The following is a 24,773-nucleotide window of genomic DNA, read 5'->3' as shown; positions in this document are numbered from 1 at the left end:
CCAAATCATTAAATTTCTCTGATTATCCATTCTCATCTCTGTAGGAAGAGAGTATGTCCTAGGTATTTTGAAGACATACAAGGGCATTGGTAGAGACAGTTACATTCCTACAGCCTATCCCTTGGCTACTTTCTATGGATATCACCAGCTTGTCTCAGGACCTGATGTCATCGTCAAATAAGGCATAAAACTCCCACTTGATACCAATGAGGGAGTTGAGACTCAGAAGATGATCTGATAAAATATTCACAGTTAGTTGAAAGAAGAGAGATTTTTCTCACTTCTAATGCAGTATCTTCTATACAAACTAGAGGCCCAGAACATGAAATTCGTGCATGGGGGTGGGGGGGGTGGTGGAGGGGGTCCCCTCAGGCCAGCCTGAACCCTCTCCAATCCGGGACCCCTTGGGGGATGTCCACCTGCTGGTTTAGGCCTGGTCGTCCCATGCAGCCTGCTTGTTCAGTCATTTGGTCGTCCCTCACCCCACTGCCAGCCTGGTCGTAGGCAGACATCTTGTGAGGGTATTAGGGTCAGTTTGCATATTACCTCTTTATTATATAGGATGGGTGAAAATAAGCCAACATGTCATCCCTTGGGTTTTAAAAGAATGAATTCTAACATCAATTTTCTAGATATAATTAACCCCAAAAGAATAACCCTAAGGGTGATAATTTAAGACAGATCTTATTAATTAAGTATCGTCATGGCATTTTTAAGATGGCCAGGGAAGTTCTGCTCCTCAAGAATTAAACATCCTTACTTGCTGCAGGATGGCTGGAATTTTACCTCTAGAACACAAGTCCTCTAAGCTAATACTTTGCTTTGTTTAATTTTATTAGTTTTGATTACGGAAATTCTCAAACATAACAGTAGAGAGGTTATATAATGAACCACCATGTGCCATTATCCATCTTCAACAATTATCAATATAGGGTCAGCATTATTTCATCTCTATGCCATCAACTACTTCCTTCATGGATAATTTTGAAGAAACTCCCAGATATCATATGTGTAAATATTCTAATATGTGTATCTTTTAAAAATATAACCAAAACATCATCACACCGTAAATAATTAACAATACTTTTCATATAAAGTAAACATGAAGCTTTTGAAAATTTATTCTCAGATTTCTAACAATAATTCTTTAATAATATGAAATGTCCAGTGTTCACAGTTCCCCTATTATATCAAAAAATTTTTCGACAAATTTGTTTGAATTGTTTCCAAGTAGGCTCCAATATATCACTTATCTATTGCTGCATAATAAACCATTCCAAATCTTGGTGTCCTAAAAAAACCATATATTATTTTGCATGATTCTTTATAATGCTCGGGTGATCCTTCTCCTGGTTCATGCAGCTGTATTCAGGGGGCATCATGCCTGAGCTGGAATAACCAAAGATTTACTCTGATGCTGATGGTCTTGATGAGGATCCCTAGGTGGCTGAGATCTCACTGTTTCTCTCTATATTTTTAAAATTTTGAAGCATTTCCATTCTGCTTTCCATAATAGCCAAGCTAATTTACAATCCCACCAACAGTGTACGAGGGTTCCCTTTTCTTCACATCATTGCCAGTACTTGTTATCTGTTATTTTTTTAATGATATCTATTCTAATAGGTATGACATGATATCTCATTGTGGTTTTCATTTGTATTTCCCTGATGATGTGCATCTCTTCATATGTCTCTTGACCATCTGCATGTCCTCTTTGGAAAACTGTCTATTCACATCCTCTGCCCATTTTAATTGGATTGTTTGTGTGTTTTTGGTGTTAAGTTGTATGTATGTATTCTTATATATTTTAGATAGTAAAAACTTATCAAATATATCATTTGTGAATATCTTCTCCCATTCAGTAGGCTGTCTTTTCGTTGTTGATGGTTTCAGTTTACGATTTTCTTTTTGGTATTTTATTTTATTATATTATAGTCCACTGGAATTATCTAATCAAATCACTGTTAAAAACTTAAGCTAATAGTTTTGATGAAACAGGACATTTTGACATGATCATTTCAAAACAACTCAAACTATTGAAGCATTGTTTTCAATATCAAGTAATATTTGCAACAGAAACTATGGATCCTCATCCCATCTCTGAAACACACCCCACACGGGATTAGGAATAGGGTGAAGTTTAGAAATGAGGTGTGTAAAAAAAAAATAATAATCTATTTTTTAGGAGGAAATATTATGTTCTTTCATTTTATTTTCAAAGTGAAAATTCCCCTAGAAGGAGTAATAGTCTAAGCTATTACTAACTAGTAATTTACCCTTTCATATTAATGGGCTCTGATAGGAAGAGGGAAAGAAGTCTGAAGTCACTACCTAACAAGGAAAAGGGAATAAAAAAAGAATGTGAAGGAAAAGGGGCAGAGCATGAAGAACCTCAGATTTTAACTCAAAAATCTTTCCTTCATCCAACTTTTCCCAAGAGTCACCTCTTATAAGGCAGCCAGAGAGAGGAGCGGGGGAGATTCAACAGCAGTCAGAATCCTTAAGCCTCCCTTAAATCACCAAATTGCTTTTGAGAGACATGACTTCTCTCCTCATAGGTACATTTCTGTTTCCTTCTCTTTTTCTCCTCCCCATTCCTCTTTTTCCCCCCTATGCTTTGGGCCACAGGTTGGCAAACTATAACCAAGGGCCAAACCCAACTGCCACCATTGTTAGTAAATAAAGTTTTACTAGAACATTGTCAGGCCCATTTATTTATGTATTGTCAATGGTAGCTTGCATGCTCTAATGGAAAAACTGAATAGTTTAGAAAGACACTGTATGAATCTAAAATTATTATTTGACTCTTTACAGGAAAAGTTTGCCGACATTTGCTCTAAACTATGGTACTCTAACTTAAACCTTCCAGGATATGGCTGAGACTTTCTGAGCTCGAAAGATTGCTAAGCTTTCATTTGAACTTGCCAGTAAGAATAAGCTCACCACCTAAACAGGATAGAATATGGATTCTAGAAGTTAAATTAAACGCAGGTTTAAGAGCAGTACTTGCTGGGAGTGATCCAAAGTAATAGGTTCAGTTTGCAACTTTTTGAGAATTTTGAAATGACCTAAAATTTTTCATTTAGGTACAACACAAACAGAATTACCCAAATATTTAAATTAAGGTGATGACTGCCCCAAGAGCCTAGGACTCCTAGTAACTATAATGAGTAGAATTCCTCCCAAAACCCCCTTTGTCAACCATAGTAGACATACACCAAGAGAAAGAAAGAAACCTCTTTGAGCCTCTAAGATGCTGGGGTTGTCACTCAACAGAATCTAGCCCATTCTGACAAGTATATAAAAATCCACACATGTGTACATGTGTAAAAATAGGGCAATTGTTAACAGTATACTATTAATTCTACAGTGACAATATTTATATCATTCTGATAATAAAAATTCTGATTTGGTTAAAATTTTTGATATGATTATACATATTTTTAAATATGTTTTTTTATTGATTTCAGAGAGGAAGGAGAGGAAGAGAGAGAGAGGAACATCAATGATGAAAAAGAATCATTGATCGGCTGCCTCCTGCATGCCCCCTACTGGGGATCAAGCCCACAACCAGGGCATGTGCCCTTGACCAGAACTGAACCCGGGACCCTTCAGTCTGCAGGTCAACCCTCTATCCATTGAGCCAAACCAGTGAGGGTTGATATGACTATATTGAGAGGTTGGAGGATGTGGGAGTAACTGTGATGATGGTTTAAGAGACCTAAATCATTACCTATCATAAAAAGAGCCAGCATATAATGTATAAAATTGATAAATCAACAAATAGTATATAAAAGATATTATTTTAGCAATATGTGGATTAATACCAGAAGAAGCAGTTTAGAGGACTGAAAGCAATAGCTTTGGGTAATGGAAGTGAGTGAGAGCTGCAGCAAGGGACTATTCTTTCTCATGTTACCTAGAACCATTTGATGTGAGCTATGTGCATGATATCACTTAGAACAAAATTAATTTTAATTGTGACTCCATGCACTTAGTTTTACTTGATATTTCTCTCCTAAAAAGAGCATAGGTTGGGTCCCCCTCTATTGGACTTAATTTGTGCCACAGAAGGCCAAGTTGTGTTTTTCTAACCCTACCCCTTGAGTCATCTCTTAGACTGCCCTGTGTTCCCAAGGCCCTGGGGTGGGGGGTAGAAGGTGTATGTCAAGCCTGAGCAAAGCTGTCTGGGCTCTCTTGGGAGGGCAACAGTGTCATCAAGTCTGGCTCATGTAAAAAATAAACCCCAAGCCTGGGATTGCTGCTGGGGAGAAGTTAGAAGACACCCACACACTTTTCTGGATAGATTATAATGCCTGGCAACAGCAAATACTGGTCTGAAATTATCCTGGTCTGAGAGTTCCATCTTTGTTCATAAGTTTACTCATAAATAAATATAAGGTCGGTCAAGGCAGAGTTTCAACAATACCCACTCTTTCAGTGGGCTGCATCTGCAGTGAGGTAAAATCCCAAAGTCCAAACAGCTCAAAGTAATCTGCAAGGTTGCAAGACGCCCCCTCCCATACTCCCGCTGGGAGAGAAGAGCGATTACCCATATAAGTGAAAATAGCAAGGCTCAACAAGCCACCCCAATAAATGGCTAGAAACATTCCAATAATGGTAGGTTGTCAGAATGAATGTTATTTCTTCAGAAATTATTGGAAAAAGAAATAATAACCTTACTACATGGTAGAACTATTCTAAGTGCTTTCTATATTACCTCATGGGGTTAGTATTATTCTGATAATCATTTAACAAATAAGGAAACTGAGGCATAGAGAGGTTAAATATCTTGCCCAAGGTTGCAGAACTAGTAAGCTGCAGAAGTATAATTCAAATCCAGCTATGTCACTGAACCTAGGTTCTAACGTGAATCACTGGTAATATTTTCAGAAAAAATCATTTTCCAAAATTCCACATCAAAGTTCTGCACCAGATAGAGTGGGGGCTGCTTTCAAAAATGCTGCTGCTACGCGCACTTCCACAAAGCGTGGATGTGGATGTGAAACAATCATCCCCCAGACTGCAGAGGTCTACTATTTATATGAAGCCATTTAACTTAATTACAAATAATTTAGGCTACAGATGGGAGCAAAGCAACATTAAGGATCTTGATTTTGAAGCTGTTCTAAAATAGCTTTTAAAATCTTGGAGGCAAATTGTCTTTCCAAATGGAAATGAATGTGTGATGCAGTGAGGTCTACGTTATTAACATCTTTTGCTGAAACCCCATCTAGTTCCTTTGTCATTTACACGATGTACAGTCTTTAATTTCAGCTCCTTGATCAAAGAGATGAAACCAGAGAAGCTCACTATTAAAATCAATGGCTGTATTTGGCGAGAGAAGAGCGGTGACATAATGCCTGTTTCTCACCTACAACAAGGGGAGACCAGACTCTGGTTTCAGGAAGGGACTCAAGCCCAAGCTCTAAAGGAGGAGTATAAAGTCTCTCTCTCTCTCTCTCTCTCTCTCTCTCTCTCTCTCTCTCTCTCTCTCTCTCTCTCTCTCTCACACACACACACACACACACACACACACACACACACACACACGATTCAGGAGAGAGGCTCAGTCTCACCCATCCCATTCCATTGTACCTGTGAGGGCTCCATTGCTGAATGCAGTGCCAGGAAACATGTTTTTAGGAATTCAGAGTATCACGTTTCATAATTTGATTTAAATCAATTATCCTATCCCTCCCTGGAACAGACACAAGTTCCAAAAATACAAAATGTAAATGGAACCAGCTGCAGCAAAAGCCTTTTGCCAGGATGGATTTCAGTCAATGTAATCAGCCTCCTTTTGGAAGTACATTATTGTTGAGACCCAGAGATTGCGTGCAACACTTCCAGTGTCCTGGGAGGGACCAGAAAGGTACCCAATTATGGGAGGGGAGAAATATAAGGAGCTAATCTCCTCTGTCCTGGCCTGCCTTTGCCCCAAACTCTTAGGGAAAATTACTTCACTCCTCGGGGGTTACGGAGAGACGGAGGATACTGGCAGCCTTCAAACACTAGCCTTAATTTATGGATATTTACTAAGCCACATAATCACCCCAAGTTATCCCATTACAGGGCTCAGCAGAGCTGAGATCTGCAGCCCTGGGTGTGAAGATCAATTGTGAAAGGTTTTTTGAGTCTGTGTAAGAGTGTTTATTAAAAAAGGCATGAGTGTACCCCACAATTATTTAGGCTCCCAACATGCTGCCCCACAAATGGATCCCATGCATAGGGTTTGGCATCCTTCCCTGGAAATCCTTCCCCTTAATTGATTTAAAATGATAATTCAATTAAAATAATTATTCTAATCAAACTTCCTATCTTTTTGGCAGGTTCTATGGGGGCCCCTGCCCTCAATGTTATTTTAGTCTTTTCTTTATTTGTTTTCTCACCAGGCTGACTTTGGCTCTCTGAATCTTTGGAAAAGTTTATGTCATTTGGTAATCGCTGCACCTTTCTGGAGCTTTCCACTCAAGACAGAGGGAACAAGGGCAACAAAATATCCTAGGAGACATCATACTTTGAATTTGAACCAAGTGTGGGCCAAGAAATGACTGAAGGTGGTATATGGACATCTCACCCATCCACTCAGCTAAAATGTAGGAGTGGCTGGCCAGGCTGGTAAAGCTGCAAGGGACGAATGGTAGTCCTATCCCTCTTATTCTTGTCTTGGATGACCTCACGTTTTATCCAGTGACTACTGCACTCTTGAAAAGGATGACAGTTGTAGCAGATCTCAGGATTTCTCATATAACTCTTCTAATTTTTTAAATATTAGCATAACAGTTATTTCTGCTGCACAACTATATTGACAGCTGGGTAGGGCAGATCCCCTCAGGCCTATTTTAAGAATGAGGAGAAAGCAATACAGTGAGGGTGGGTAGCTGTAGCAACAACCTACAGATAACAGTGAAAGGGCTGTCACTTTCCAATTGGAGAACCATACAGCCATGTGAGTAGGGGAAAAAGAAGCTACTTCTGTGTTTTAATTTTTTAGCATTAATAAAATTTGCAAGGACATTGGGTCAGCATGATTTGTACAATGGCCAATTTTTGCTTGAAACAGTGCTTGTCTGTCCTGAAGAACACTAAAGACTCCAGGTGGATTTCTGCCTGAGAGATGCCATCCTCTTGACCCGAATCCCTGATGCCTGGGAATCCAGCTGTGGCCTCTTCCACTTTTCAGCCATGCAAATGAGCGTGTAAAAAAAGATCTGCAATGGAAGAGACAGGCCCCTGGCTGGCACTACTCTAAACTGAACGTTGGACCAGGAGTCTGGAGATTTGATTCAACAGCTCTGTCACTGATTAGCAATGTGACTTTGGAAAATCCTTCGTATCTCTCTGGGTTCCACTAGACCTTCAGATTTTAGTATGTACTCCGGCCAAAAGTGCCTCAGTTTTTGATATTCCAATATGAATCCCATTTGAAAACTGTCTCTAGGAGAAAAACTGGGCTTTGACAAGGCAACAGGCCAATCTTGATTAGTACCTTCCTGGCAAAAACTTAAACGTCTTGATCCAAGAGAACTCCTGTTTATCAGCATAAGTGTACCTTTTAAAAATAATAATAACTGTGATGGGGTGCAAAATATACTTTGATGGAGTGTAAATTTAGCTATTATGCAAGTGGCAAAATGCAAAGCCAAGCGATGTCTTGAGCATCTCACCCTGCATCTACAGGCAAGGCAGGGCCTGGAAATGAAGACGAGGAAGGAGCCGTGGCCCACGGAGCCTGAGTGGAAGCCAAAGGAAACCTATGCAAGGTGGGGCCGCTGGTCCTGGGCCTCCGGCTGCTGGTCTATAGTGCTCCTCTGTAAACCCTCTTCTGGGTAGAGCCCGGCTCAGGATTCACATTAAAAGCCATGTGGAAAAATCAAAGGGAGAAAAGGGGGCTGTGGGAAAGATCATTAAAACATCATTCAAGAGGAAAGGAGGTCAGACAGAAAGTATCTTCCAACTTCGTTCTTTTCCAAATTTCTTCTATGCGGGACTACCCATTTTAGGTGAGCCATCTCTTCCAGAGGGAACCCCTTTGCACATATACACTTGCCCCATCACGACTGCATGAACAAACTGAAAACAAATGTTATGTGCATGTATTACATATGACCCAGCCCAAACTGCAAGTCCAAGGGAACCAGTCCAAATGCACTATTCTATTCTTTTATTCCTTTTAAATGTAATGTCAAATGTCTAAAAAGATTAAAAAATGACAACATAAAGAAAAAAACTTTTAAGAAAATAACTGAAAGAAATGGAACTAAATCATCTCCTAAAGCCTTTTCATGCATGAAGGCTACTCGAATAATGGTTTCTACTGCAGGAAAACATTTGAACAGCTGGTCATTAAATCAGGGATGTATCACCTGGGCAAAATGTAGAGCATACAGAGTCCTGGGTTGCCCTGCAGGTATTCTGGCTCAGTTTTCTGAGGAGAAGCCCGGGAGTATGCATTTTAAATAAGAACTCGGGCTAATTCTGACTTTCAGAACCACTGCCCTGGACAGTTTCCCCTGAAGACTAACTTATTATTAGTGATCAACACGTTTACTTGTGAGTGCGGTCACCTACCAGGACTTCTCAGACTAGCCTCCAATAGAATACTGGTTTAGAGAAACAAGCAGTGGGTTACACGGCCAGAAGGCCCAGATTATAGTCTCAGCTCTTTCACCAAAGAGTCGGATAGCCTCTCTCCTGCAGTAAAAGGAGCTAACAAATGCAGCTATTAGTATGTGGGGTGATCAACATTACAGCAGCAAAATCTGTATTTTTCTTTCCTAAACAATGCAAACCGGCAGCAGATACTATGATAATCCTGGTGTGGTGCTCTAGTCCCCTTTCTGGGCCTGGCATTGGTTCACCTGCTAGATGTTGGGAGGACATACCCAAATGGAATTCCTTACATACTCATTCTGAGGCAAACCAAAACACTGAGCAAGGAATGAAAGAACTAAGACATGCCCCCTTACCTTTCCTAAGGTTCATGTGTAACCTCACAGAATCCACTGGGTACCAGAACTCATTACTGGAACCAGGAGTCATTCTAGAATAGGGATCTGTAAAGCCCATACAGAAGGACTGAGAGACAGAGCAAAGAAAAAGACCTTTAGCATGGAGGATGTCTGGGAGATCTTTGTGGAGAAGATAAGTGATGGTGACTAAGGTCTTAACAAGACATGATCTTTGAGTTCATCAAAAGGAACGAGTCTTGGATTCTGGCTGTTGCTAAAAGTGGGCAGACTTCCTGGGAATGTGAGATATATTAGTCCCTCCTTAACTGGAGAGGTTCTTTTCTCTCTCCTAGTTGATCTTCCCAAACTAAGCTAATGCCAAGTGTAAACATCCACCTATACATACATACATACATACAGCTATTCATTCATTCAATCAACCTTTTATTTGTCCCATGAAGGACTGTGCTTTTTTTCACTGAGATGAAAATAAGATGAAGCCATGGTACTGCTCTCAAAGTTCACGAGAGAACCACACAGTTCATCTGTGAGAATTTCACAGTAGCCTCAGGTGCATCCCAGTGAACTCAGATTAAGTGACCCAGGAAGGTTCTCTGTCCTTTATATTTCTCTTTTTTCCGGATTTACTCATTCTGCCCAGTGGGAGAATGTTTGGAGAGGATTAGCACAGTGTTATGATTCAGGTGTGAATTTTGGAGCCCAATTGTCTGCTGGGAATCCTGGTGTTAAGTAACTCATAAATCAATGCCAGCTGTGTGATCCTGGGAACTGAACAGAACTTCTCCAGGCCTCAGTGTCTCACCTGTAAAATGGGGACAGTAAGTTAAGATATGTAAAGCACGAAGAAGTGCCTATAAACTCCGTGTGGGCACTATGTAGGTGTTCACAATTAAGAGGGTACCTCCTCCCACACCAGTCGTCAGATGCTAGAGAGCAGGAAATTTGTAGCCCCCAATCCAATTACAGATGGGCACCCCCACAAGAGCACCTATATGCTGAACACTCAATATATGCAATATGTGCATTCCATATGTGCATTTGTATGTGGGCTTGTCTGGGAGCGCTTCCTTTAAACAAATCTGCTTTCCTTCTGGCCTGAGGTCCATTGTCTTCAGTGACATGGAAAAAGCTGGTGAACACCCTCTCTACAATAATACTCCTAGCACTTCATAACCATCTCAGGTTGCCCATTAAGCTCTTCCTTTCCATGTGAATCTATTCTTCAACAGTGCCACACACAGTTGCCCTCCCAGCCCTTTCATCATCTCCCTTCCTTGGCCCAGAACCTGCCCCAATTCTCTGTGTCTACACTGCCCAGGGGAGCTCCGAATGGGACAAGCACATCCTTTTCTCCAAAACACCCTCTTGTTTTGGCCCGAAAAATGTTCTCAAGCATTTTCATTAAAATCCTTCTGAAAATAAGATTCCATATACTTTCTTACTATTTCCTTCACCTTAACTTGATGGATTAAGAGGCCCCAGATGGAAAGGAGCTGACTGTGTTCATACGTAAGAAAAGATATGTGAGCTGATAAAGATCTTTGCCCACTGTGACATATTAGAAATAGGCGTCATTTCCTGTGTCAGCTCCACTAGGTGTAAGAATTCTGTTAAGAAATGCCCTAGCTGGTTTGGCTCAGTGGATAGAGCATCAGCCTGCGAACTGAGGGGTCCCAGGTTCAATTCCGATCAAGGGCATATGCCCATGTTGCGGGTTCTATCCCCAGGGTGAGGCGTGCAGGAGGCAGCCGATCGATGATTCTCATCTTTGATGTTTTTATCTCTCTCTCTCCCTCTCCCTTCCTCTCTGAAATCAATAAAAAATATATATACTAAAAAAAAGAATTCTGTTAAGAAATATTCTGAGGTTATGTCTCAGTTCAGTAAAGGTGGGCTCTGATTAAATAATAGTGTGTGCCATGGGCTTAGGAGTTGGGAACAGTTTTGATATTTGCTATACCTGCCCTTGATCCTATGTCAGTCTGAGTACTAACCTGGTAAATTTAAACATGGGGCTATGTATATATTCTGATTTGAAGAATATAGTAAGCCCTTCAAGCCAAATATTTTCTCAATTATTTTGATTTCTCAATAATCACTTTTAAGATTAAAATTTTTCAACAAGGTCCCAATTAACCTTAAAATATGTCTCTTAGGAGGAATGACCTAAGCTATTATCAGCTTATCTATCACTACTCAATATCAGAATAACTAGCTGGTCACCTAGCAAGGGCCTAAGGGAACCCAGGGAAGTACGTTTTGACTTGGAAGATAAAAAAAGAAAGGAATTTGGAGTACAGTAAGTCATTGCTTAACATCATCGGTAGGTTCTTGGAAACTGCAACTTTCAGCAAAACAACATTTGACAAAACCAATTTCACCATAGTCTAATTGATATAAACACGAGTTAAGTTCCCAACGCATATTTCTGATCATACAAATATCACCAAACTTCTAAATAAAGACCCCAAAACACTTCTAATAGTAAACATTGAAATAAATGTGAGCCATACATACATTTGAGAAAGATGAATAAAAACAAGTAAGAGAATGATTTTCTAACCTACTTACTCTAATTCAGGGTTGCAGGTGTCAGGAGCCTGTCCCAGCAGCTCAGGACCCCAAGCAGGAGCCCACCCTGGACAGGACACCTTTCCATCTCAGGGTGCTCACACCCACACTCACACAGTCTGGGACAATTAGACACACCCGGTCACCTCAGGTGCACATCTTTGGGATGTGGGAGGGAACCTGAGTACCTGGAGAAAACCCACGCAGACACCAGAGAATGTGCAAACCCCACACAGACAGTGGCCCCAGCCACGATTGATTTTTTTTCCTCATTGTTACAACAAAATGATGTTGAATGAAATAATGTTACTTGAGGACCTGCTGTACTTTCCCAAAATACACACGCTGACAGAGTTCCACAGTGCAGGCTGGACAGTCATTATGGGACATGAGGTATTGGAGAGAATAATAAATGGAGTGTCACAAAAGTGAATTGGTTTCAGCAAGATAGAGATATCGGAAAAGTACACACCATCTGTTTCACAAATTGCTCATTCCTGGGCTTAGGGAATAATTCTAACTTTCCAAAGTGCATAAAAGATATGCAGGAGGCCAAAGTCATTAACCAACCAGATGAAGCAAACCACCTAAGGTCTGTGTGGCCTGCTAAAGAGAAGCCCAAGGAAGTGCAGGCATTCAGCTCAGTGTTTTGGTAAAGGGTACTGAGTGAAGAATTGCTAGTCTTTCTTCCCTTCTGGGATTTGTAGATCTTCTATTACTGTATTTCACCTGCCCTAAGGATGTTCACATATTAATAACTCTAACATTAGAATGCATTTTATTTTGTTTAATATATTTTTATTGATTTCAGAGAGGAAGTGAAAGGGAGAGAGAGAAAAACATCAATGATGAGAGAGAACAATTGATCAGCTGCCTCCTGCACACCCTCTACTGGGCATCCAGCCCTCAACACAGGCATGTGCCCTGACCAGGAAATCAAACTGTGACTTCCTGGTTCATAGGTCAATGTTCAACCACTGAGCCACGCCAGCCGTGCAGGATGCATTTTACAATCAACAGCACATCATAGTTTAATTGAGAATTTATTTTTTCTTCGTAATGGAATACAAAATAATGACATCTGTTACATTCCATGGCACCTTAGATGCAATGAAACATGCTATATTGGGAGGGGGTTTCATACATGGGAATATAAAAGAATTCCTTTTCATTGCTTCTCTGGGGGTCAGCCATATCAGTACAGCCCTCTAAGCCTCTGTCTTAAACCCAACAAGAGTTCGTGGAGTCCCTAAGATTTCCAGGCACAGTGATTATGCTGTGTGGCTACATGAAAAATCTTGTCAGAAAGGGAAAAGACAAGGCGGCCTTATTTATTTTAGTATGTCTTCAGCTATTTTCCAAGGTTTGTTCTTACTTCCATGTTGGAGGTCAATACCACTTTAGATGAGTGCTCCCCTTCCTTAATTCCCCAAACACACCAGTGAAATGTTAAAGCTCAGGAGTTTTCTATGTGGCCCTCTGTTTCCATTGGATCAGGGAACAGCCACTGAGGAAGGAAGGAATGCTTTCAGAGTGTCACTTACACCCCAGAGGCTCTGTACCACCCACGGTCTTCCCTCCCTGCCTCTCAAATGGATCAGAGCAGAATTAAATATCAAAACTCACTCAGACACTCCCAGTTTCTCCAGGCCTTCAGTCCAGCCTTTGCCACCTGCTGCGGAATACGGCTTAGCTGAGCTCTGGGAATATAAAATAGAGTTGCTATTGGTGCCTTGTCAATCAACATCCAATCCCACGCAAAGGCAGATCGTGCAGCCATGTGCCTGCCACATGTAGAATGTTACTCAGCCACCTTGGAGGTAGGGAGCCATTCCTCTGGAGGAATAATAGCCCAGACATTTGACTCAGTGATTCAAGATGGGGGAGAGAGGAGAGATGGATCAGCAATGAATTCATGGCAGGTATTAGTGTAACTCTAGCCTCTCCTGTCTTGGCCATCCAACTATGCACAGGGAAGAAAAAGAAGGAAGGAGGACAGATAATACAGAATAAAAAGGAGAGAAGAGGGCAAGGATGTTCTCTTCCAGAAGCACAGACAGGAGTACAAGGGGAGCACATTCGCTAAGAGTGCCACTTCTAAAAAAATTCTCAAGGTACTATATTGACATCTCTGTTGTTAAAAGAAAAATTTAAGAGAAAAGACAACAATATGAAAGCAAGGAGAAGCTAAGGGAAACCTCTGCAAGAAAACTTGGAAGTAGTGAGTAAGCTTTTCTCTTTCCTACAAATAATGGCACGTGGAAGCCATGGCTCTGCTTAAGGAAAGTGGCTCAGTCAGGAGCCAGGAGATGGTGATGAGGAAGGAGCTAAGCTGACACTCATCTTAGTGGACTTCAAGGCACTCATGCTCAGCCTCAGATAAAAATCAGAACTCTATTAGCTACATTAACTGGCTAACAGAAAAAGGAACATTCATAAATATGTGCTTGCCCTCCAGTGAATAGAAGGATAGAATAGATGTCTCTGTCTCTGTTTTCCTCTCCCTCTCCCTCTCCCTCCCTTTCTCTCCCTCTCTCTCCCTCTCTTAATTGGCCTGAATCAGCTGGGAAAGCTTTAAAGGAGGATTCTACCTTCCTGAAATCCTACCTATTTCCCAATGTTATTTCTTTTTATTACATTTGGTCATATCTATAGAGTATGAAGATACTCATTGATTTATCAAAGGAACTCCCAGGAATGAAACCATCTTCAAGCCGAGACTTCAACAGAACTGACAGATGCAGCAGTTCCCTGTAGAATACCTTACACATGCAGAGGAACCTGAATATTATTGTCCTAAATTATCTGGAATGAATTGCCCAAGTTCCCCCACTTAAGACAGATGAACACGTCTCTTTCTCTGGGAATTGTGTGAGAAGCAAACACACCTTTACTTGTTTGATCTATTCCTTTGTGGTTTTAAGTAGGAAAGAACAAGTAATGTATCCTCATCAAAAAAGAGTATTTTTCTTCTCTAATTGAAGAAGCTTAAGAAGAAATCCTTACCTGTGTACAGCTTCTACTGTTCCAAGCTCTCTCAACTGTTAGAGCATCAGATGCTCACAGGCATTAAAGCCCATAAATGAGACCTGTAGTTATAGTTATTGTAATGCTGCCAAGCAAACCAGCAATAGTTCTGTAAACATTACATCCCAGTTGTTCATAGCCTCAAATGATCTTGCTCTCATTCCACTGTCCTGCCCTTCCTAAAGCTTTTTTCCCATCCTGGTTAGTTCTTCCTCTTTTACATATTTTATTACTATTGTTGTACATATAAGTATTTGCTTTTCTAGTGACTCTGAGAATTTTTATTCATAAGATGGTAAGTCTCCCCCATAAGCCTTTCTTTCTTTCTTCTATAACTCCCTCTTTTGTACTTCTATAACCCTGATCCAATGATGCCTACAAATTTCACAATAGATTTTGTTTTGTTTCCTCTTCATGGCCCCCTGCTCTTGGCCTTATCCTTTAGTACTTTTGTTTTCCTCCTTATTTGTGTATTTACTTGCACTTCCTCGCCCTGGTTTTATTTCTGCTGTCGCAAAGATAAGTCAATGTTAGTTTCAAGTCATCAACTTCGAAATGGAAATTACTTATTTGTACAGAGAATCATTCCAAAATGTTTCTTCTTAAACTCATCACTCCTTTATTCATCACCCCTGTCACAGGATTTTAAAGTTGAAAAACACATATGAAATCTAATCCAACCATCACATTTAAAGATGAGTAAACAGTGATCTGAACTCAGACATCATCAGCTTTGGTCTTGGTCTTTGCAACATATATTGATGTTTCACCCAGTCACATCTCTAGTCCATGACCTTGCTTTTTCCCCTGTACTTTTCCTGAAAACAATGACATAAAGAAATCTTGTTGTCTACTATTTCTCTCATGCACCATTTTGTAGCTGCCCCTGAGCTTTGTGTAGGTGGCATCATTATCCTTCTTTGGCCTCTTGTCCTTCATCACTGGCACAGTGTTGATATAGTCATCTTCTCTGATTTGTACTATTTTCCCCCGACTTAGTTCACCTTTGTTTTATAGAGATTATTTGCTTTCTATTCTGGGTTTCCTCTGAACCTTCCTATTAATGATTTATTTGAGAATCCTGCCCACTCTACTAAAGTTTAAAGGCCTCACCATACTTTCCTTTTTGAAACAAGGAACTGTACTTAGCCACATACCATTTGCTCATCCTTCTCTCATCCCCCTCCCCCAAGTTGGTCAATGAACACTGGCAGTGACCTGCTGTCTCATGTACAAGAACATAGAAAGGCATCTGCCCCAGCCAGGAAATTAGGATTCATCCAGAGCAGGGAGGTCCCCGGATCTGTTCATTCACATTGAGCCTCAGTTCCTTCCGACTGATGTTTGTTCTTCCTTTTACAGCCCCAGCATCATTCCTTTTGGCAGAAGAGATGAATGTAAAATAGGACTGATGAAGTTTTCACTGTACTGGTCATTCATCAACAGGGCTCTGGTGCTGCCAAGCACCTGGCCAAAATGGTTTCTTTTCTTCTTATTCCATGCTTAGTTTTATTTATTTTTTTCATGCTTAGTTTTAAATCCTTTTCCCTCTGCTAAGCATTTTGGAAAGCCTCAGTTCACTTTGAGCTTCAGCTTTCTGGCTTTTTGAATTTTATTTTCACTTTCTTCTTTTTTTTTAATGCTAGACATTCTTAACTGTGCATTTTTGGTTTCGGGTTTATTCTTTTGAATTTTGTACATCTTTAACAATCTAAGTTCATTAGAGAAGGACCTGTGAAGCCAATCTGGATTCTACAGTTTCTTTTCTTTCTCTCTCACTTAGATCTATTATTCTCAAACCATCAGAATATAGCAGAGTAGAATCAGGACTAACTTAGCATTGAGTTTTTTTCACTTATTCTTAAGGTACTCATTGTAAACTTGATTCTAAAACATTATAGAAAATATAGGAAATCAAAAAAGAAAAAAGATTTAACTTATTCAAAGCTGGTCAACTAGGAATAATCATCATTGATATTTTGCAGTATATACTTGCAGGGTTTTTTTCCCCCTGTGCATTGGCCAAAAAATTGGGTCATTTGTTCATCCCATTTCACTGCCTGCTAAATCTACTTAACATTCTACTGTGCACATCTTTCTCTGTCACTGAATATTGTTGTACAACATCATTTTTAAAGACTATGTAATATTTCATTATATATATATATATATATATATATATATATATATATATATATATATACACACACACACACTATTATCAGTTCAACAAATGCCTTTTATGAGACTCAGGTTGTTTCCAACATTTGGATTTAGAAACAACTGCATAATAAACATAATTGTAGGGGAACCTTTGTGTATATCAATGATTGTTTCATTAGGACTCATTCCCAGAAATGAACTGCTAGGTCAAAGGGTATATGAATCAAATTTGGGAGATACAGACCAAAATCACCTTCCATCTGGGCTTTACCTTCTCTGCAAAGTTATACCATTTTACATTCTCTAGAGATGAGCACGTGTACTTCCCACAAACAGAACAATAGTAGGTATTACAATTTTTTAAACTTTACCCAATTTTATAGGTGAAAAATGATATTATTCATTGTTTTCAATTGCATGTATTTACTAGCAGGTAATGGTATTTTCATATTTACTGACTTTATTTTTCTGCTTTTGTAAATTATCTTCTCATATCCTTTGCACATATTCTTACTAGAGTGATTGTCTTTTACTAATATTCTAATAAAACTAGCTTATAAATATTTTATTGCTAGTTTTCACTTACTTGTAAACTTTCATTATTTTTTATGAAAAAGTAGTCTTTATTGAGTAAATGAAATTTATTATTCCTTTCTTACATATAATCTACCTTTGGTAATATGCCATAAATGTCTTCCCCATCAAAAGATGATTTTTTAAAGCATCCATATTTTCTTCTTATACTTTTATGGGTTCTTTTTCTACTTAAATACTGAATTCATATGGAACTTTATTTGGTACTATATGGAGAGGTCAGAGAGATGAGTTTTTGCCCCAAATGTTTTTCTCAAATAAGTCTTTCACATTCCTCATAAAGTTTGTGTGAACACAGTTTACATTTCTGGTTGCTATTATTAATGGAGTTGTCTTTCTCATCATATTTTATTATCACCAGTACACAGGAACTGCAATGGCTGTTGTGGTGTGCTGCTCAGATCCTGCTTCTTGGTTTGTGCACTCACTTCCTTGGTTGCTGAGTGTTGATGGATGACAGATGGAAGCTGAGTCCCTCTCTAGAACTCAGCTTCTCTAAGCAGGAGAGAGCTGCTGCCCAAAGTCACACTCCTCCCCTGAACAGTCCATGTCCAATGGCTGAAAGGTTAGGGGTATCTTCAAAGTCTAGACCAAGCACGTCAAACTCGTGGCCCGCGGGCTGCATGCCTCATTTATTTGGCCCATGTTAGCCTTTGAGTTTGACATGTTTGGTCTAGACTCTTTGATTCGAAGAAGGGAGTTTCTCAAGAACCTTTCCCGCTCCAAAGATCCCCCTAGAAGTGGATGTAGTTCTTGTGGCATCTGCATCTAACACCTCCCTACACTCCTGAGGGATTGATCCTAAGAGCATTCACCAATAAAGTTCCAACATGTAAGGCTCCATTTCAGAGTCTATTTCCTAGGGAACCAGTCCTAAAAGAGTTGTCAGGAGTGATCTGAGAAAGAAGACTGAATGCGGTTGTAATGCAGTTTGGGAACTGGATCACCTGCTAAGCAGCTAGCAATGAAGATCTCATCCCTTGTGGTAGCTGGAGCACTGAAAACTATAGGCTTGCTGCAGCAGTGCAATTGCTAAAACCAGTGACAACCTGGGATAGGATATCCTGGGAAGAAAATGCACTGGCAGGTGCAATAGCTTAAGGTTTGAGAGGTTCTGAGGAAGTACTAATTATAGGACAATGGAATCTAATGGCTTGCTGAGTGGCACTGATGCATTGGAGAAAGACAAGAAAGAGCTGAGGGTAATTAATCACTAATTGAAGGCTAAGTGTGAAAATCAGAGGACCTCCCTGGCAGCATGTAGAGAGGCTCTGATTCCTGATCTCCTGGGGGAGGAGGAGGTTAAGGATCAAACCCAAGACTTAATTATAAGACCAGAAAAGCTCAAGAGAAAGTTGAATTCTCAGCCCTGCTAAGCCTACTTTGCCAAGGTCAGGGCCCTGATTGGTAAGGAGTGGGAACCAGAAATTTGAGATGTATTATTTGGGTCAATACACTTGAAAACCTTTACACTCCAGATCTCCCTGACTTCTCTGAGCCTACAGAAGTGGCTCTCTGCTCCCTATTAGTCTAGAGCACCCCCTTGCTTAAAGACGATGTAGAGGCCTCTGTCCTACCAAGCAACATGTATCCCCCCTCAATTCTTCCCCCACCTTCCCTACTGGACAAGGGAATAATATGTAGGGTTAAGTCACAAGGTAACCTAAATGATTATGTGCTGGGAAGAGAGAAATTATATCCCTAAGATGCTATAAGACCTAGCCAATGTATACTGATAAGTCCTGGAGCATATGTATGGAACTGGACATTGAGGGAGCTGGAATAAGAGTAAGTGCAGAACATAAAGCTGGGCAAGGGAGAGTTTATCAGTGTGGGGACACTAACCTATAACACAGGATCTAAATAATTTGGCCCAGGAAATGATACTAATGCATTGCTAGGATTGCTCTGGGAAGATCAGAAAAAGAAACAGCCCATACTAAAAGAAGCAGAAATGGCAAATCTGCCTTAATAGATGGTAAAAGCCCAGGCAAGTAGGCATGCTACTGTGAATATACTATGTAGAGTCAGACAGTTTACCTATTGATTATGTTCTGTAGTAGGGTCCAGAAGACACCCCATTTACAAAACAACAGGTAATAATAAGGCATGGGCCGGTAAGAGGGGCTATTGACTGTGGCTGGAGCAGAGGAAAGGAGATGCTGTTAAAAACTGGACTCAGAGGTAGCAATGAAGATGATAGAATCAATCTACAGAAGCCTGGAAGTGATACTTAACTATCAAAAGTAAGAAGGGCACATGAACACAATGAGTTTCAAGATCCAAGTAGCAGCCAAGAGAGTCTGACTTATGCAGAACTATGTAGATGGCATCTCTATGGGCAAAAAAAGGGGGGAGGGGATAGCCAATAAGAGTATTGGGCAATCTAAACAACAAAAGAAATCATGGATGGATGATCAGGAGGCTAAGGGCAGATACTTCTAAAAGGGCATGATCCCTTGCCCAGTATCTGAGCTTGAGCTACTTTTCTAACTCAGAGGCCATTGACTCAAGGAGAGCTAGATACTCAGAAGGAAGGACCCTGCAACACCAAGGCAAGTATGCATAATAATTTCCCCAATTCTTCTCTAAAGAGACCCACAGCCACTTCGACTAGTAATCATATACTGGGGAAAGTGAAATAGACCAGCACTTCAAGGACTACTGAACAAAGGGTCTGAGTTGATATCTGGGCACACAAAACATCCTTATGGCCTCCCATTAGAGTGGAAGCTTATGGGATTTGCCAGATCAGGGAATTTTTTGAGATCCAAGGATGCTGATTCATGCCGCCTAAAACAAGGGACAAAGTTTTGCATCTCATGCCTCCTAATAATAATGAGGAAGTACAATGCCTGCTAGTCTAGGTTCTGGAAGCAGCATTTTCTATATTTTAAAATATTTCTCTTATTCCCCTGTTGCATGACATGATAGGCTACCAGTCTGGGGTAGTTCCAGAGATGGTCTCAAGACGGCAACCGGTATTCACCATCCTTCAGAAGTAAGGGCTGTAATTCATTCCACTTACCTACCTCTTCAAAGGCTCTCTTTTCTTTTTCATTAAAAACTTTTTTAAAAAATATTTATTGATTTCTTCTTAAGGCTATACTTTCTTTTTATCTCTTGAACTGAATACTTGGCTTGTTTATTTTAGTCTTTCTTATGTATTAAAACATTTGATGTTTTGCATTTTTTTCTTTGATTACAGCTTCAGCTACATTCCATTAGTTTTTGTGTATGGTATCCTCATTTCATGTCTAAATAATTTAGAATTTTATTTTTCTTTGAACTAAAATTTAAGAGTGCTTAATTTCATTTTTTAAAGTATAACTAAAATTTTCCCTTTAACCTATTTTTATAAGGTACCTTTCTCAAATTCTTATATAAATTCAGTAATCTAGTATCCTTGATTTCCACAACCAAACACATTGCTACATACAAATGATTTCTTAGGTTGCATTTTCACCTTTTAGATTTTACTTATTCTAGCTAAGATTTCCTTCTCTATTCTTAAAAAACAAAACAAAAACAAAACACAAACCTTCCTAGCATGTATTAGAAACCATCCTCCAACTTGCTACAGCCCAACTTCCCATTCATATTGCCAAGTTCAAACCTCAAACCAAGCTGCTTTACTGGAACTGTTACCACAAGCAAAATCCCTCCTAAACAAAGTTCCAGTGTTTTCTATACTTTCCCTTTCATTCATGAATAGAATGAATAGAGCCTCTGACCCTGACCTGCTCCATTAAAACCCACCACGTTCTTCCAGCAATCCTTTTCTCCTGGTAGGCCCTCCATGCCAAATTCAATTCCTCTGTAGCTCTGAACTTTACATTGAACTCCTTGCCTGCAGAAATACGTATGCTATAAATAGCATCCTTTCACTGAGTTCATAATCAGGATTCCCACACTATATTGTCTATAAGTTGCTGCTTTTTGCCTCAAGAGGGAGACCCAAGATTTAAATCTAGTATGTGCCCCAAAGGTTTATTCCTCCCCTCCCAGGAGCTGCATAAATTCTCTTTTCTTCTGAAAACTCAGAAAAACAAGCAATGCCCCCGTATATTTCTGCTTTCTCCCTCTGCCCACATTCCCTATATCCTTCCCATTTTGCACCATGCCACAGTTCTAGAACATTTTATCTTCAAAGTCCCAATATGAATGACCACTAGCACTCCCATGTTGCCACAACAAAGACAGATAAGAAAATCTCAGGATCCAGCTAAATTCCTATAGTTCTGCTCTTTAAGTCCTGCCCTCCTTAGGAAAACAAGTTCAGCCCAGCCCAGGCCCCAGAAAATAGGCAACCAACTGCCAAGACTTTAGTATAAAGGCAACCCACCATGATGTGCCCAAGTCCAACTCCTGCAAGGTGCATGCAGAGCCAACCTGAGAGACACATTAAAATGTCAAGACCTAAAATAGAACAGTGGTTTCCAGAGAACATGTGGTAGGAGAAGCAGCTGTCTATAGTCTGGCACAAGCAAATTTGGGTCTGATTGAACTTCTCTGTACCCAACTTTGGTGGTGGATACATAGGTCTACAAATGTGTCGAAGTCCATAGAGTGGCTCACCAAAAATAATGAGTTTTACCATACAAAAAATTAATAGCAATGCCAGAACACAGAAGTAGAGCTAGTGTTCACATGAACTGGGTTGGAATGGGAATAAATCAGGTAATATTGGCCACCAATGGCATTCAGTATCTCTGCTTCCCTTTGCTTATCAGTGAGAATATGGTGTGTGTGAATGGTGAGTTGACTTAAACAAATAATTGTTGAACTATTCTAGAAATATCTGCATCCTCCTGCTAGTATATGTGCATTTTTTTATTTGTGCCAGATTATGCATCTTATACCCACACTGCTTTTCCAGTCACCTCCATTTCCTGCTATCTTCCATTTGTACCACTGAGGTATCTCAAAGTTTTCCACTTAAATATTTGGAGGTTCTCTTGGCTAGCTTCATCTCAATATGTACTGCTCATTCACAGGCAAAGCTTATCTTATTCTTATAAGAACGAGGTGAAGTATGTAGAGTAGGTATTGTGTCCATCTTACAGATGAGGAAATAGAGGCACTAAGAGACTAAGTGACTTGTCCTAAACAAATGAGTAGCAGGGAAGTATCTGGGCTAGAATTTGTATCTCCTAACTTCTGTTCCAATTACAGTTACATTAACACTATGCTGAAATATGTAGACTTGTATTCATTCTCAATAGGCAACTTCAGATAGAAAGCAGTAGATATCTATGCTTCAGGTCCTACATAGTAAGATGACACAGGCATACACTTATCACTGTCTCAAATTAGATATGCATATTCTGTAGTCATGTATCCTCAGGCCACCAGTGTACTCCCTTGTCAATCTCAGATGACTGTTCTTAGTTTTACCTTCTACCAGCAGTATCCCACAGTCCTGTAACTTGGAGCTTCTTTTAATCCTCAGTATATTTTCCAGAGTAAATATTAAACGTGTAAAGTTCAATAATTCTTAGAGATGAGAAACAGTTAACAGAGCCTCTAGGAACAGCAACCTATTCTCTCCAATATTAACCAAGTTCCATGGCATTGTGCAATTGGCACAATTTAGAAGGGGATAAATTGTTTCTAACGTTAAGAATGTAAGGAGAAGGAGAAAAATCAAGCTTTGGTGTTGATCTCTTTTGTGTTTCAGCAGTATTTTATAACTATACCTCTACACAGCCCAAATGCCTTGGCAGAGCTACCTGTAAATGGCATGCACTGTACTTTTGTACATATAGCAAGGATGCATAAAAGTGCACACTTCCTGACATGTCAGGCCATTTGGTCTCATTCTGCCCCAGGATAACTTCTGGCCTCAGGGACGCATGGTACCCTGTGATAACACACATACACTTGTTTATACCTGCCAAAAAATACCCACTTTCTATCAGTTCTGGTGGATACAAGCATCAGAGAAGGGGGTTCCCAGATTTGAAAGCTTCTTGGGAGAATCCATTCTAGGATAGTTCACCTGAGACACTGATCTTAAAGTCATCTACTGAGCCTCCATGAGAAGGGAACAACACAGAAAGCTTTTATTCACGGATGTTAAAAAATAAGAATCCCGACCTCTGGGAACTTATGAACAATAGAGCAAACTGAGATACAGACATGTGAAAATTACGTGTTTCGGGAGTCAAGATGAAGATAGCCTTTCTGTTTGTACCCACAAGCACAAACACACATATATACATACTCACACAGGGGCTCCAGTGTTTCTCAGCATGACCCATCCTAAATACCTCTATTTATCCATGATAACTTCTCAATGTCATGGTCTTTATACTACTCTATAAATTGGAGAAAATCCCATTGCCTTGAGAGTATAAATGGCAAATTCCTGGAAAAAAAGGGCTACAGTGTTCTCCTTCTATACCCTCCTATTTGACCACAGCACTCTTACCTGCTGAACCCTACCTTAATCTGACATTCCTAACACACAATGCTCCAGACAAAACTACCATTAGATCTCAGTTGGCAAGAGACTAGAACTGTGCTTCCATACCTAAAGTTTAACTGCACGCATTTTGCTTTTTCTCTACTTAGCATTAATATATTGATTTAGTCATTCATTGATTCAACATATGTTGAACTCCTATTATATACTGTGCACAATGGAAATAAGGAAACAAAAGTGAGGTCAAAAAGCCTAGGTAGTCCCTAACAGGTTTGGCTCAGTGGACAGAGCATCGGCCTGCAGACTGAAAGGTCTCAGGTTCGATTCCGGTCAAGAGTATGTACCTTAGGCCGAAACCGGTTTGGCTCAGTGGATAGAGCGTCGGCCTGCAGACTGAAAGGTCCCAGGTTCGATTCCGGTCAAGGGCATATACCTTGGTTGCGGGCACATCCCCAGTAGGGGGTGTGCAGGAGGCACCTGGTCGATGTTTCTCTCTCATCGACGTTTCTAGCTCTCTATCCCTCTCCCTTCCTCCCTGTAAAAATCAATAAAATATATTTTTTAAAAAAAAAGAGTATGTACCTTGGTTGTGGGCACATACCCAGTAGAAGGTGTGCAGGAGGCAGCTGATCGATGTTTCTCTCTCATCAATGTTTCTAACTCTCTATCCCTCTCCCTTCCTCTCTGTAAAAAAATCAATATATATATATATAATTTTTTAAAGCCTGGGTAGGAGGCCATATCAAGTGAAGGTGGGAATGGAGAGACAGGCATAATTTGAGAGTCAAAATACAGGTGGATAATCAGGTTTGGAGAGAAGTTGATGAGTATGAGTTTGGGCATTTTTTGTTGGAAATTTCTTTATGATAATTAAGTAGAGACATCCATTAGGCATTTGGATAAAAAAGGAGAAAGGTATGGGTTGAATCTATAGATTAAGGAGGAGTCATCAGAGAAATTGTGTGGGCTGAGAAGGTTGCCAAGACCAAACCTAGAAGTACACCAGACTATAAGGA

At 40.0% G+C, this 24,773-nt stretch overlaps 1 long non-coding RNA gene across 1 annotated transcript in view; it reads right to left on the bottom strand.

Annotated features, from left to right (window-relative positions):
* LOC129151893 (uncharacterized) overlaps positions 1-24,773 on the bottom strand; it is a 281,281-nt gene that overhangs the window by 48,612 nt on the left and 207,896 nt on the right. The window contains exon 2 of the long non-coding RNA XR_008558606.1: positions 13,173-13,246. This is a non-coding gene — a long non-coding RNA (uncharacterized LOC129151893). The remainder of the gene's footprint in view (positions 1-13,172; positions 13,247-24,773) is intronic.

The sequence above is a fragment of the Eptesicus fuscus genome, chromosome 16, assembly GCF_027574615.1.
Source record: "Eptesicus fuscus isolate TK198812 chromosome 16, DD_ASM_mEF_20220401, whole genome shotgun sequence".
Classification (NCBI taxonomy): domain Eukaryota; kingdom Metazoa; phylum Chordata; class Mammalia; order Chiroptera; family Vespertilionidae; genus Eptesicus; species Eptesicus fuscus.
This window is presented reverse-complemented; position numbering and strand designations above follow the sequence as displayed.